The sequence below is a fragment of the Ornithodoros turicata genome, chromosome 1 (genome assembly GCF_037126465.1).
Source record: "Ornithodoros turicata isolate Travis chromosome 1, ASM3712646v1, whole genome shotgun sequence".
NCBI classification, from domain to species: Eukaryota; Metazoa; Arthropoda; class Arachnida; order Ixodida; family Argasidae; genus Ornithodoros; species Ornithodoros turicata.
The window spans coordinates 106,796,046-106,812,111 of NC_088201.1; the positions used below are offsets into that span (position 1 = coordinate 106,796,046).

The 16,066-nt window shown below is 44.7% G+C and overlaps 2 long non-coding RNA genes across 2 annotated transcripts; both read right to left on the reverse strand.

Moving 5' to 3' along the window:
- Positions 1–3,445: 3,445 nt before the first annotated feature.
- Positions 3,446–4,695, reverse strand: LOC135367444 (uncharacterized). The gene is made up of 3 exons (XR_010414466.1): positions 4,565–4,695; positions 4,350–4,492; positions 3,446–3,589 (listed from the first exon to the last, which is right to left on the reverse strand). It is a non-coding gene; the product is annotated as an uncharacterized LOC135367444 (long non-coding RNA).
- A 993-nt stretch (positions 4,696–5,688) lies between these two features.
- Positions 5,689–6,812, reverse strand: LOC135367452 (uncharacterized). The gene is made up of 3 exons (XR_010414467.1): positions 6,726–6,812; positions 6,110–6,296; positions 5,689–6,042 (listed from the first exon to the last, which is right to left on the reverse strand). It is a non-coding gene; the product is annotated as an uncharacterized LOC135367452 (long non-coding RNA).
- Between the last annotated feature and the right edge of the window lie 9,254 nt (positions 6,813–16,066).

Here is a 16,066-nt window from a genome sequence, read left to right on the forward strand (position 1 = left end):
ACTTCCTGCTTCATTCGTCCGCGTGGCTCATCCTCTCGGAAGAGCTGACGCCGTAGCGCGTTCGTGCACAGTAAACTTTTTTACACTTTTTTGGTGTAAATGGCTTGTCCCATGGCGCACACCTTTTTGGTGTTGCCTTACACTCAAATGATGGGTGTTTTCTAATACACCATTTAGTTAAGTGTATTCCTAATAAAACACTGTTATAATGGGCGTTTAAAAACAAAAACACCCTTAAAGTGGAGTATTCTATTGAAAACACCTTTCATGATGGAATTATTTGCTAGCAAATATTCCTTCGCAAATTGTCTAATAAAAGCTTCCGCGACAGCATGCCGAGACATACAATTCGACGTTCTTGCTTCTTTGGGAAGCAGCACCGTGAACATGGCAGACTTCCAGCCGTGGTTCCATCGTTGACCCTAAACCGGAGCGCAATGCGTCGCTGGCACGCCTCGTTAGCTTGGTAACACTGTGGTAACAACGTGAGTGCCGAGGCTTAAAGAGACATCGGGCACCCTCAGTAGCCTATATTGGCGTGTCGGATGGATCATATACTGAAATACTATTTGTTGGGGCACGTTCGTTACATGTGGTGAGGCGGGAAACGTTCGTAACGGTGACGGGAATCCGTTTTTGCAACCAACACCTACGTTTGCAACGGGTCAAAGATATCAGCTAAATTTCTAACGTCCCTCCCTGTCAAATACTGTGTTTTTAACACAGGTTATCGTCGATAATGTGATTACTTGCTGAGCGGAGCTGTGAAACCAACATAATTTTTTTCTCAAGAAATAAAACACAATTTTTAACACAATATTCCCAATCCAAATGGGGTGAAAAAAGGTATATTAGACGGTAGACACCTGTTTCAACACCCCACTTTACAGCCTTAATGATCGACGTTGGATAAAACGTGGTGTATGTCGATATTACACCTTTAGTAATGCTCTTCTTGCACCCTTTGCGGAATAGAAAATGGTGTTTATTTTCTTTTTGAGCAAATAAAGGTGTAAAATGATTTACTGTGTGGGGTGCTAGGCGCGGCGCTCACAAGGACAACTGCGCTTTAAGGTGTTAAAAAAAGCTGAAAGTGTATTTATTATACCTGCTCGTTTGACTGCTAGGTGAAAATTTGTGAAATCCATGGTATGGAGGCCAATGTGTCCTCGTTCGGGGATTGGAAGGCACTTGAACTCTTATGCTGACTTGTTTTGTTTCGAACCTGTTATTGTTTGCGGTTCTGCTCCGGTTCGGGTTCAACAGTGTCATGACAATTTCGGTTTGGGTTCGGGTTCGGTTCCGGCAAAAATAACGGATCGGGTACGGTTTTCGGATAGGGTGCGTGTTCGGTTCGACACCTTGGTTACGACACCAAGTTCAAATATCAATCTACAAAGACAGGGGTTACGCTCCGTAGGTCGGCACGAACATTGTCCATACGCGCAAAACACAAATTGAAAGCACGTACGGTGCATAATTGAATTGAATAACAGAAAAGGGGACAAAGTCTAGCAGTGGAAGGCTACTTTCCTCCATGCACTTCACGAACGCCATTACCTGTTCATCCTGCTTTCCCCACACTTGTGAGGATTGTATTCCAGGAACGCGCTGGAAGTGTTCCCACCCAAGCCGCACACAATATTGGGCCCATATTGGCTGGTCATTGGCGATACGGGTCGAATATGGGACCCGTTTCGCCAAGATTTCCCCATATAGGCTCAAACTGCGCAATATGAGCCCCATGTTGCCCAGTTTGAACCAATATGGGGAAAATTCCGGCAATATGGGCCCATATTGCCCGTGTACGCCCCATATTGAATGGAAATGCGGAAAATGGAACGTACCCGTGTTGTACAAATGCACAAACAGCACGGCAAGATTGTACGTTGAAGCGTGTGAAATGCCTAATTCAATACGTTGTTATATCCAACAATTCCCGCAGATGATACACATTGTTCTATACAGTCAACATACGTGGCAATCAAATTATAACATTCACTAGAACTCAACAACTTAACGTTCCACTTTCTGGACGTAGCCGCCATTTTGCTTTGCGATGCCGATGCCGATCGGTCGAACCGATTGAGTGCTTAGCGTGGTCGTTTGAGCGAAATAACGCGTGCTGCAACTAACGCGCATTCGCGACAGTGGGATCGGACGTTTCATACGGGCTCAAATGTCCCTGGTTCCTCTAACGATAACGGAATTGCGGCAGGTCAAGTAAAAAATATAATGTTTGATAGGAAGGGATGGTGATTCTGTAAAGCTATGTGCTTTCACTTTACTGCAGGCAGTGTGAGTTGCTGAGGCATACGTCCGTCAGCGTCACGAAAGTGTTTCGCTCCTTTGTACTCTCAGAGCGTGTTGGAAATTTTTGGTGCGTGCACTATTGCGATCCCAATGAAGGCTCCTGAGGGATGTTTGGCAGTGGTAGTCCCGTTGGACTGCCTGGGTCCTTGAGCAAGACGGACATAGCACCTGTTCTTCGTTTTTGCGGCGAGGCGGTGTTGTTTTTGTAATGCTATGTAAGGTGGATCAATAAGATATGCAGAAATGAAAAAGCAGAAAAAAGGGAGAAGTAATATCATTGGTGTATATTAAACCGGATAGTGCTTAATTATTACACGGATTCCCCATTAGCGTTACCGCGAAATATTGGCGCAATATGGGCAAAATGGGCTTGCCAATATGGGCAGCCGATCTTGGTCCAATATGAAGCCTGGTTGCACTCCCCATATTGGTAGCCCATATTGGCAATCTTGGAAGCCCGTATGGGTCCAATATTGGACCCATATTGACGTGCTGCTTGGGCATTTTCGTTTGTTGGTTGTACGATAGCTTGCGATGCGTTGCGCCGGGAGATGAAGCATCTTAATATTGGGCAGCTTCACATTTCAAATTATCTTACTTGCCGTACGTCTCAGGTTCTACAGTGGTGCATTGTGCTTAGCCACGCAGCACACAATATTGGATCCATATTGCCTGGTCATTGGCGATACGGGTCCAATATGGGACCCGTTTTGCCAGGATTTTCCCCGTATTGCCCAGTTTGAACCAATATGGGGAAAATCCCGGCAATATGGGCCCCATACTGCCCGTGTACGCTCCACATTGAATGGAAATGCGGAAAATGGAACGTACCAGTGTTGTACAAATGCACAAACAGCACGGCAGCGTGTGAAATGCCTAATTCAATACCTCGTTACATCCAACAACTTCCCGCAGACGATACACATTGTTCGACACAGACACCATACATGGCAATCCCACTGTAACATTCACTGTGGAACTCAACAACTCAACTTTCCAGTTGCTGCAAACAGCCGCCATCTTGCTTCGCGATGCCAATGGCAATCGGTCGAATTGACTGAGAGCGTGTTCATTTGAGCGACATCACGCAGGGTGGGTGCAACTTGGTAGAACCAATATTTTGCGTACCGTGTTTGGTGTTGTTCCACAGCTTGCCTAAGAGTTGGCTTCTCGCCATATGTTGCTGAACGAGCTGGCCGAGTTTCTGCAGCTGCTGACTGCGTTTGGTGTTCTTGAATGCGAGTCAGAACCTCTGCAATCAGTGTTGCCGCATAATCTGTTGATGGATAAGCATAGGTTGACAATGAATGTGTTAGGTGAACTTGAAGGACTATGCTTAATACTGGGTGTTTTTATGAAAAAGCTATGGGAGCAGCACAGACATCACTTTTTCAATTGAGTTATACTGCAAGGCGGACATCATTTGGAAGGGGGTATATGTGACCTTTGAGCAAAAGCAAGCAGAACAGGAGAAAATCCACATTGAAAGCCATTCTATCTTTTAAAAATCCTTAAAAGCATGCCGTGAAATATCTATTGCTGAATTTTGGTATGCAGATGATGAGAGACTGAAAAAGTGCTCCTCAAGAGCCATCTACGGCAACAGAAGTGGTTTATTTAGCCAGTAGATCAGCACCTACTCTGATGATTTCCATTACTTCAAATTATGTTGAGCTCTTGCATGAAGTGAGCGCTGTGCTTCCTGCATTCCCCGCCAGCGTGGTTTCAGCTCATTTTCATATCAATATTCAAGGATGGATATTTTAAGGCACATGTGTATTTTAGGATTTGTTAGACCTGAAATAGCTCTAAACAAGGATACCCTCATTCCGCTTGCTTTTGTCTGGAATCACCTAATTAAATTTTTTAAAGTAATCAGGCAAAAATGAGATCTATATATGCTGCTCTCATAGCTTTTCAATAAAAAAATTCTGCAAAGGATAAAACACTATAACTAGTGCTATCTTCAAACTAGCCACAATAACTACATCCATGTATTGACACAGAACATGATGCACGCAGTGGTGAAAATATACCATAGGTAGCATTTTCTTTGAGGGGTACGGCCACCCACGTCTTTTTCAGCTTGGATGGCTTCAGTCGGAACTGCTTGGAGCCCTCTCTTTCCACTTGCACACGGTCAGCATTCTCGTTGTAATGGAGTATTGCCAACTGTGTCCTAAAACCCAGTTTTGTAATGTAGATGGTACAAGTTCTGTATGTGTGACATGATTTTATGAAGGTTTAATACCTGGCCACCATCCCCTCGTCAGAAAACGAATAGGATTTCGGAACGAAGTGGTTCAGGACACTGTGGTATGACTCCAGGCCATATGTCTGTTGTTTTGTAGAAAGCATAGGGACATCCCTGAGCAGTGCGGGTGCTGTCTGTAATTGTAAATGATAAGCTTAATTCTAGCTCTGTCAATAAAGTTAACAAAACTACTACTCCATCTTGAGAAAGCGTGAGCGACCGACAACAGAAAAAAAAAACAAAAAAAAACAGACACAACAAGCCACTTGTGTTGTGCTTGCTTTCCCTTGTCACTCGCTGGTCAGGCTTCCTGACATTGGAGTTCATCCACCAGCCCGACCACTTATTATGTAAAATTACCTATAAGCTCGATGCTTGGAGATGCAACCACGACATAGCAAACGACAGAACTCGTGGGTGTAAGACAGGGATAAATCAACTTGTCCACTCTTTAGTATTTTTGTTGCTACGTCTACGTACTAGTACATGCCTGCCAAAGAAAATTTAGGACCATAGTGCTATTTATTGGGCCCTCTACAGGAGGGCAAGCAATGAAAAATCCATGTGTGTCAATGGGATGAACAGTCCAATAAGGCTCCTTTCCTACACACGCATAAAAATGGTGTAGCTTAAATTTTGATACAACGCGGAAATTAACTTCAGCTTCCACTCAAAAAACCTACCTCACGTGATTGTGTCAGCAGTGCTAATAAGCACTGTATATAATTTAAAAGAATGCATTCATAAACAGGCACACTCTTGAAAATGGTGTCCTAAGATTAACTGCACAGTGTGACTTATTAAAGTCATACTGTACAGTTAATCTTAGGACACCATTTTCAAGAGTGTGCTGGTTTAATGCCACAATCAGTCTCGTCGGGTCACTTCACCCTGCCTGTCATCACCATCGTTCAGCCACTGAGGTCCGAGTTGTGAGAACTGTATTTTTTAAGCACCAAAACCATTTACATGCAGTGCTATATTTAAGAAAGGGTTAAGCAGTTTTCCTGAATTTTGTTCAGTTACAGCTAAAAATGACACTTCCGAAAACAATGATAACAGGGCATGCATGTAGAGTAGACACACGCATATATGTCACACATTTTGCATTTGTGTTACTCCAGAAAACCCAGATGCAATTACTTTACCAAATATTCATTTAAAGTTTTCTCAGAGATTTCTTGACTTATCGCCTGACTGCACCCATTGGTTTATCTATTTGTACTTACCTTCTTTGAGCCATTCTCGTGGTTCTGAAACTGGGCCATGATAACAAACTGGGTACAGTGGGTTGTCATGCTCATGGACATCGACAATGTGGTTCACTGCCGATACCCACTTCGCCAGACAAAGGTCACCACTTTCCCCACTGTACTTTGGACACCAGTATATGTGTCGGATAAGGCTCTCTATCCAGAACTTCACAACGTGGTGCTTTGTGGAGCGGCTGAGAGACACAAGCTTTTTCTTGATCCCTGTTCAAAGTTACCACATGAGTTTCAATACCGAAAGCAACTTTCCATGCTTGTTGAGAGTGCTCACCTTTCGCAACGTGCCACACGTCAAAACGGTGTTTGATGTGTGGACACAATTCCCTTAACACAGACTTTATTGCAGTGTGGCGGTCAGTCACTATGGTGTCCACAACCATGTCATGTGCTTCAAGGTAGGCAAGGCAGTTCTTTAGACCATGTACCTCCATGGCATTGCTGCTTGAGACTTCTGTTGACTGTTACATAAAACACCAAGATCGACGTATTAGACATGTGATACCCATATACAGGGTAGTGTTGCCCCCTAGAGGTATGGTCATTTGACAACAGAAACAACAGAGCTATGTTTTGATGTGCTCAATTAGGCTGTGGAACTTCAACACTTGTAGGCCTGTACAGCGTCAACACTTCTTCCACTCTCTGAATAGCAGCAATTAGTCCTGAGCTCGTAGTGTTAAGGATTTTAGTACAACATTGTGAGTAAGCTCTGCCAGTTCCGCAATGACAAAATCTAATAAATTAGAACCACATTTTTTTAAGGGAGAAACTGGATTAAGGCTGAAAATTGGAAGCTTGAGGGTAAATATCGGGTATTACCCGAAAAAGTATGAATTGCATGATGCAATGTTTACGATACTGTTACAGAAAGATTTGGTATGAGATACCTTGACCAATTCAAAGTGGATGATCCTATTGGCAACTGTCTCAAGCAGTGTGTAAGTGCCATAGAGGGCTGTGTGCCCTGGCGAATCACATCTGCCATCTCCCGCAAGGGTCAGGGGCACTGGGCGGAGCCGGTCCAGTAGCTCAGCTTGTCTGCTCAGGAAGACCTACAACAGTTGTAGATAAGATAAGATCACATACTAAAAGGAACATTGGGTGAAAACATTCTGTGACTTTCGAGCTACCGCTAGGATATGTTACTTGTGTTCTTGAACGATAATAGGCACATACTTTATAAATGTACTCACATCATTCACGGCAGGAAAGAGGTGCTGTTTCTGTGTTCTGAAGTACTGCGACAAAGTCAGTGTTGGCACCTGCATCGTATGGAACATGTACAAAATGCCTTGGTTACATTAACACTAGAAAAGTGCCAGTATTTGTACCTTCATCATGGCAAACATACGAAATGCCTTGGTTATGTTCACGCCGGAAAACAGAATCGCACTACAGAGCAGAATGTTTCCGAGTGGCCTGTCTTCCACCCAAGGCTGGCTGGACCATGTACGCAGTTTCCCACAGCTGCAAGCTGTTGCTGCTCTCAGCCATGTGCCCCTTGTTGAGATGTCTGTTTCAGCATCGCTGCTGCCACAAGGACACTGTGACAGGAGCTCTCGCAGACTTGACTCCGCCACCAGGAAGAGACGTTCCTCTGGATTTAGCCTGAAAAGCAATCACATATTTCTATGTCTTAAAACACAGCATACTGGAGCATGCTGTACTTACGTTCGATGCACATGGGATTTAGAATGATGTCCCTCATGTTCCTTCTCATATTCGTCACTAGGAAAAAAATAGTTGCAATGTAAGAATTCCCACGGCTTTCAAGTGCAAAGCTTACTCTTCAGTCTCTGATCCCTCTGTTAATTCAGATGAGTGGACCGTCACGTCCTTCGGATCAGGCTGGCTACATCGAGAAAGAAAAGAAGTTATTCACCTTTGCGAAACGTATATGTGTAATACAATGCTGCGTGTGAAGTAGAAAGCCTTTGCTATTCAGTCTAGGAAGGCATCTATGTCTTGGAATGCACGGCCTATTCGTCAGGGCAGCACACTTTGCGGTGCTGTTTCTAGGATGACTTTTTCATAAAATCCCTGTACATCCTTCCCTGTAGGTCTGTTTCACCAAGGTTAAAATGACCTGTTCCCCAGCGTGGTCATGGTGGCCTAGTTTGTTGGCCACAGCTTCCTTACCCCTTCTGTTCCCATGTATTTTGTTGTTATAACTTCTGTCATGTCTGTGTTACGTGTTATATATTGCTGCTATGAGCTATCCGTGTGTATGTCTGTTGTTCTTCCAAAGCTTTTTTATCTTCAAGCTTTGTCCACCACCTTGACTGCTGTTGTAACATATGCTGTTAGCATCTGTGGTATTCATTTCAAGGTGGCTCCTATCAATTGATTGTTAGCATGTTCACCTACTGACCCAATTATCATGGGTTCAGACCCGACACAGATAGTAGCAACTTCATGATAGGGTACAAGCTGTTTAGGCTCACCACCCACATGGATAGTAAAACACATCAAGGGGCAATATTAATCTGTGGGTAGACAAATATGCTGTAACTCTGTCACACTTGCCTCACAACGGTCAGAATGTAATTCACATTAACTTAAATGGACGTCATAGCTTTCCTTTTTGTAATCACTAGAACACCAGAGCTATTAACAATTTTGTGTAAATATAATACACTTGTACTATGGCATACCATGTAGATCCCAAGGTTGTATCAAGTTCTTCTCTAGCTGGGGTGGAGCAGTGGACGGGCGAAAGAGGCATGTAAAGCATATCTGTTGGCATCAGTTCCTCAAATGCTGGTGCACCTATATGCTGCATGGAAGCCTGTCCTGCAGAGACCTCCACGCTTTCAATGTTGCTGTCTTCTGGACACCAAGTTGCTAGTTCAGATGATGTCAACAGAAGGGAGCTGGAAGGGGGAAGGCTCATGCCTGTCTGGCTTTCCCTACTTTGCATGTGGAACCCAGTTTGAGTGCCTGCAAACCAAATTGGTAGTAGGCTACGTGTGTAAAAGGTCTGTTCCCTGTAAATGATATTACAATATTACCAAGCGTGGATGTCGGAATAGCTGTTTGTGTTTGCTTGTCCTGAACCCTTTCCGCTACAGATTCTGGCTTGTGCGGTACTAATGTGTAATGGAACCCATATTGGCTGACTATCTGGTAGGGCACAAATGGTTCAAGGGGCAGTCCATCCAGCACTAGCACTGAAGAAATAGAGCAATACCAACATGACACATACAAAAAATGCAGAAAGGCAATTATGCAATACAGCTATGAAAAAACAATATGGGATATAATGTGATTACTGCTCTCCTGTGTTTACAAGGAGGAGCTATGAATCTCAAGAGTAATTGCCTATGCATTCATTTTAACCACCATGGATTTTATCGAGAGTGAGCATAAATGAATTGGGCATGTACCATTTTCCGGACCCGCTGATGACATGGATTGTTGTAGGCTGAAACATTCACCCGCATCGCTTGCTGATTCCATCCTTTCCACGTCTACAATACAAACACATTATCACACCTATCACTGTAACAGGCTGGTACAGGACAAGTACGACAAAAACATCTTAAACTGGAACAGATAGGCGGGAGCATGAGTGTGCAGCAATGCCTAATAAGAGCTTTCTACGGAACGTACCACTTGCACTGGCTTCAGTGAAGCTGGTGGACTGGACCTGTAAACGAAACTATTTACTTGTGGGTCCAATTCATAAGTCAACATCTCATAAGATATGTAATAGATTGGTTTTCACAAATCTGCCTAGAAAAACCATTCCTTGTACAGATACCTCTTATGAAAATGGACTCGTATTGTTCCATACCCCACATTACCAGAAGCAATGGGGTAGAGTATCGCCCATGGCGACAAACTCCCCATTCACAATCTCAAAATAAAGTTGTCACTTGTTTTTCGAACATGCAACCTGTATTTCCAGCATGCATTAATGCAGTAGAGAAAATGAAACCTCACGCGCAAATTTGCTCGCTGAATGGGAGCCCACAAATGGACAAAGTACCGTTCGTGTTCGTATATGACGCGCGGCTAAATGAAAACGTGCATACGCCCCTTCATTATATATGTCCTCATAATAATCCATCCCATCGGTAAGCGACATTTCCAGCAAGCACTACGAGAATGGCAATCTCAGCTCATGGGTTTCCCTTGCAAAACCCACATTGCTTAGTTTTAGGGATCGAACTTCGCCGGCTGTGCCAATGCCGAGAAAAGCGTGTAAACTGCGTTGCAGGCACGCTTTTCAGGGCTAGATCCTATCAATTATTATGTCCTTTTGCGGGGTCCCATTTGACATATACGAGAACTGTGACCCACCTCAGCAGACCGCGGCCGAGTTGGTTCCGGAAATATTGTGGGCACGGCGTCAGCCTTCAGCCGCTTTCGTTTCGGAACTCCAAGTCGGATTTGTAGAACATCCGTTTCCATGTACGCATCCTCCGCAAAGTGTGAAGAACAAACGCGGGACACATGTATTTCTCCTTGTACGTCAGGATGTCTGCTGGCGACTACTGCCTCCCATTTTCGCTTCGTGTCACTGTCCCTCGGCTTGTGGAATGTCACTTCTGGGTTAGAGCCCGAAGTGTTCGTACACCCAGGAACGTAACACCGTGTTTCACGCGACATGGTCGCGTCAGAACTCGCAATCACAAGCGGAAGTCGGCGTATTTATCGATGACTTTTCGCGAGGTAAATGGCGACGATGGCGACTCAAACCCGAAGCAGACGAGCTCGGAGACTGTCGTCTGCGCAGCCCTCCCATTCGTGCGGCTGCGTTACGTCATCATGATGTTACTATCGCTGGGCTTCCTTAGCTTCAGAGGCGGCGGGAATATTTAAAATTCGTTTACTCAATATGTACGGCGTTCTCGAAAGAGAAATTTGGCCAAGTAGATTGTGAAATGATACCGAACATTATGGTATGGGTCTCATACACACGTTCCCGGATGCGATAGTCCCTTTAATGTAAAGCATGTTGCTATACACTCAACGGCCCACTTCCTCAAAGAAGTCAAAATATGCGGTTTTTCATTTACATTTGGCGTGAACGTACCATGTACAGCCGGGCTCGATTCTCTTCTGCCTTGGAAATCACATTGAGTACTTTGTGTTTCAAACTGTTGAACAGCAAACTGTTCGGACGCCATTCATCATCTCACAATCAAGTTGTTGTTCAGCACTCTCTGACGTCGACGAATAAGTTTCCTCAATCTCCTTGGCGACTGGAGGGACTGCTGAGAACACAATTCTCATCACTTTCAATCACCATGTACACAAAGGTCTTGATCTTGATCCCGTGAACAAGACGCACGACACTTGTGTTGCTCGCGTAGCGTATTCAGGGCGTCAGCCGAAATCGCATGGAGCCTTTTTTTTTTCAGCCCGTATAGTGCCTTCATGTACACACACCTTTTACCCTTAACTTTCATCACGGCAACTTCGTGCACATTTAATAAGCCCACCTTCAAACTTGGAACAGCACAACGGAAAGAGCTACTGGAGAAAGCACGCCGGCACAGGCGAGCGGATGATGATGATGAATGTAGGCGCTATTGTCGATATCCATGGCGCTTTCTGCCTCGGTCGCGGCGGTGCAGTTAGTATAGCAGACGACGCTCAGCAGTGGACAGCAGGCAACATTTCTTGCTCTTTGATTCCAGCGAACCTAGCGTGTATTCCGATTTGATACTGTCGCAGTTATATGCACATTCATTTATGGAGGTATTGAATAAATGAAGCTGGAGTAATATTTCTCGCACGACGCCAATCCAAGCTGAACATAGCTGCTAATATGGGCAACAAAATGTTACATTATGTAATTTCAGGCATGTAGTTAATATTAGCTGTGACCAGAATGCACCACTGTTAACTGTTAGCATACATAACATAAAACTGTTAGCCTCGTTGTCAATTTCAGGACACGTCCAAAATATATATCTACAGGACATCCAGGGGACGTCCCTCTTGCCACGTCACCCCTGGATGAATGTAGGAAATTTATGGATATTTTTGGATATCCATGGAATGTCACCTGGACATCCATCATGGATCTGGACGTTATGACAAAACATGGATGTCCTCGGGACGTTGATGGTTGTCTGGGTATAACCCTATCATTCGTGTCAATGGTTAGCGGACAACGTGCCATGCGGTGAAATTCTGTTTTGAGAGTGAGGTAGCAGGTAGAACCTCCCAACATTTTAGGCACAACATATGCGAGAACGGTTACCTCTTAAAAGGTGTAATGCTGGACCTTTTTCTTTTCTTCTAAGAGTGTGCTTTTCTACCATATTTCCAAGACATCCCGGGAAACTGGAAGTCTTGACTTGTGCTGTACAACGAGAAGGAATTGAAACTTACCGAACTCGCTTTGTAGCCTCACAAATTTAATAAGCTAGTTCATCATTCTTTGACCGTTTTCGCTTTCTCATTTTCTCCCCTGTGGTTCCTTCGTTTACCCAAACCCACAACCCCTCTGAGCAGTCAGCATTAGAGCCCTGCACAGGCCCCGGCACGACCTGGCCCGCGGGCCGGGCCGAGCCGAGCCTGGGCCGACAAAACGCGGTGGCACTGCGGGTCATGTTGGGCCCGGGCCGTCAAAATACGCCACCCCCGCGGTCCGGGCCGACAAACGTGTTTCCGAGAGTCAGACTCGGCCGGGTCACGCAGCTAATTCCACACAATGGAGGAGTTCATATCATCACGCACTAGCGTCATTGCTGTGCATATGTTGGAAAGACAAGCAAAGGACACTGCATTATGCGTATGATCCGACCCTCTAAAACATTCTCAAGGTCATTTCACATTGCCCTCACGTATCACTCCTCACGTATTACACAATCACGTTGGCAAAGCTTGGAGAGAGGGGTAGGGACTGGAAGAAAGAGTTTGTCGACAGCATCCTCTACCTCCGCAAAACATGACAATGTAACGATAACGGCCATGCCCGCGTGCGTTCTGGATTTAATTTGGTCTCGTGCTGTTACGGTGTTAAACCGCCAGCTCTTGTATGTTTGTGACCTTGTTTTCCCTTCTTATAAATTTGTTTGTTAAGCGCCAGAAACGCGTACGTCACGGCTGGAAATACTAGGCCGGGATCTACTCGCCGAGTCACCGGGCCGGTCCGAGCTGGGCCGCACAAAAATATGGAGGTCCGGGCCCTGGTCGCGCCGGGCCATTTTTCAATGCGTCCGGGCCGGGTCGGGCTCTAGTCAGCATTGCGTAGTTTTGAGCTTGGCGTCTGTGGAACCACCATCTCCATCTTATTTTTCGTCCATCCACCCCACCCGACTGTACATAATGTAGTGTATCTAATATAAGTGTGGTAAATAATTATCAATAAAAATGTATGTTTCATTCTTGCAAATCTATATTACTGATCGCTTACATTTTCAGCGGAATTTCTCCTGAGTATTCTCGATAACAGCTCTGATCCATGCAACGACTTCGACCAGTACGTGTGTAGGAAGTGGCTTGCCGCGCATCCCATTCCTGCCGACCAGAGTTCTTATGGAGTGTTTACTCAACTTAAATCAGATCTCGAAACAGAACTGAAAGGTACGTAGCTAGGGTGATTAGAGGCTGACTAATTTAGAAAAGAGGTATGAACACGACCCGTTCAAGATAGTGTAGCACCGCTAAATGAATTGAACAAGGACCCACTGTGTGTCCCATGCAGCATTTAGAAACTGTTCTGCTAAAAAAAAACGAAATCTAAAATGCGCTAGTCCTAACGATATCTGCAGGGTGTCCCAGAGAACGTGTCATTAAATTATAATTTAAAAAAAACGACGTCACCTAGGATCATGCGGTTAACGCCATTTGTTCTTACTAGGTTTTTGCCACCTTCTGATGTGCATGTCATGTAACCTAAGTTTAATTATATAAATTTTTGTGAAGTCAACTCGGATATTAGCCAAATAAAGGTCACTTTTTTTACCTCACCAACATGAAGAGCGTGCCGATTTTACTCTAATTCATGATAATTCACAGTGATATTCAGGATCAATCCTATAGGGAAAAATAGCCGAAGATGACGCTTCTCGGGGCATTTCAGTATAACGCGCGAGGACTTTTTGAGCACAATCGCTGTCAGTCCGACGAAAGATTGGAAACCCAGCCCACAGAGTGATAGTAGAAGAAGTGACAGCTCTTGAAATTGGGAAACGGAAGGTATGGTCACAGCCGAGTCCGCACGCGATAAGCTATGTCTGTGTTATTTCACTCTGCCGTGCCGGTGTGGGCTGGGTTTCCAACCTCCTTTCGTCAGGCTGACAATGATTTCGCTGAAAAATTCGTCGCGCGATATCCTGTGCGAGCTCCGTAGAGCACGATTTTCGGCTGTTTTTTCCGTTACGATAGCTCCTCAATATTCCTGTCAATTATCATGAATGTGAGTAAATTTGGCACGCTCTTCACAATGGTGGGGTAAAAAGGTAACCTTTACTTGGCAAATTTCCGAGTTCAGTTCACAAAAATGTACATAATTAAGCTTAGGTTACATAACATGCACATCAGGAGGTGACAAAAACTTAGTAAGAACAAATGCCGTTGACCGCATGATTCTAGGTGGCGTAGTTTTTTTTTTTTTTTTTTTAGAATTCAATGACACGTTTTTTGGGACACCCTGTATGTCGGAGCAGCATAAGCGTAGGGATGATTGTTACAATAAGATAGACTTGTACAATGTACGTAAGAACGGGAGAGCGAAGACCTTTCGCGAAGCCTTTGTACCCGAAATGTCTGCTGGAAGACTGAGATGCCTCGAAGAAAACTCAGAAGGCCCGGATCACGGAACATAGTTGAATAGAAGTTTCTCTATGTAGCGAAATGGATATCTTCTTTGTTATAAAAGTGCGTTGTAGTAATGGCTGGAATTGTCAAAGCAGGGTCATTTGCTATATTACGAGGACTCACAAAAAGTTCTATGTTAATTCTGTTACAGATACCCTTGGGAACGCGACGTTGTCTTTCAAGCCCACGGGAAACGTCAACATAACGCACAAGATACTGCAAGCGTACCAGTCGTGCACGAATGAGAGTGCGTATTGGGTTTCAGTATGTATTACAAACTTAAATGAAAGCGAGACAATTATTAGTTCATTGTAAACGATTACAGCTCACACAAGTGTAGGCTTACAGCGTTCTCTGTGTTGTGACCAATTTCTTCGGTAGCATAATCCCTTTCCAATATTGACTCCGTACCAAATGTCATAGAAATTTAAGCTTGGCAGAAACATACGCAAGTGCAACTGTCTATTCCTCATTTGCTGTCTGTTAGACCAGCGTTTCCCAAACTTCTCTTTGTGTTGAACCCCCACAGCCATTTAGAATCCATCCAAGGATCCCCGTTAAGTACGACTCATTTGACATAAATAAGGGACGTGAAGAAAGAACAAGTAAAAACCAACAAACAAGCAAGGCACCGCCAGGCAGGAAATGAGAAGGTACTATATTTCTGCCTTCTTTAGCGTGTCTCACCTGAAAAACTGGCAGTCGCCAAGACACGTCTTCGGGTTGTCTTCGATCATCGCGGACCCCCACGAACACTCGAACACTCTCGGGGACCCAGAGGGGTCCGCGGACCACACTTTGGCGACCACTGTGTTAGACCATCTGAGTCCCATAAACACGAGAAAGAGCTGTGGCGCTCGCTACTGACGATCTATAATTTCTGTACATGCCAAGCTGCCCTTAAATGAGAGTTCAGCGCATAAACTATGCTTCGCTCTAGTCAGAGCGAGAGCTTACGAAACGAATGAACATATCTGTACACCTATCTGTGTGCCAAAAAGGCATTTCGTTACTCCCGTTGCAGATATATCGGAAGAGGAAAGCATGAAGGCGCTACGAGAAATAATGAGCAATGTGGGCATCGCAAAATGGCCCGTCTCATATACAGATACCGACATCCCTGACTGGAATAAGACGTTCAATAAACTCGTGCTCAAACTTGGTCTAACGCCAGTAGTCAACTTGTATGTGTTACAGGACCTGCGAAATGTCACCAACTATGCGCTACAGGTAAGTGAATCTCAGGGAGGAACGGTGTCTTGTTGTATGGGAGCATTCGCCCCTGCCCATGGTGGAGTCCGTTTAGGCTACAGGATACCTATCATCAAGTGGTGCCGTGCGCCAAGGTGGAGCAGGGTCAATATGCCAACCCGTTACATCGAAATTCCAATTACATGTGAGTGCATCAAGAACACACTAGACAAAACAAAAAGCCACTTCCAAACAA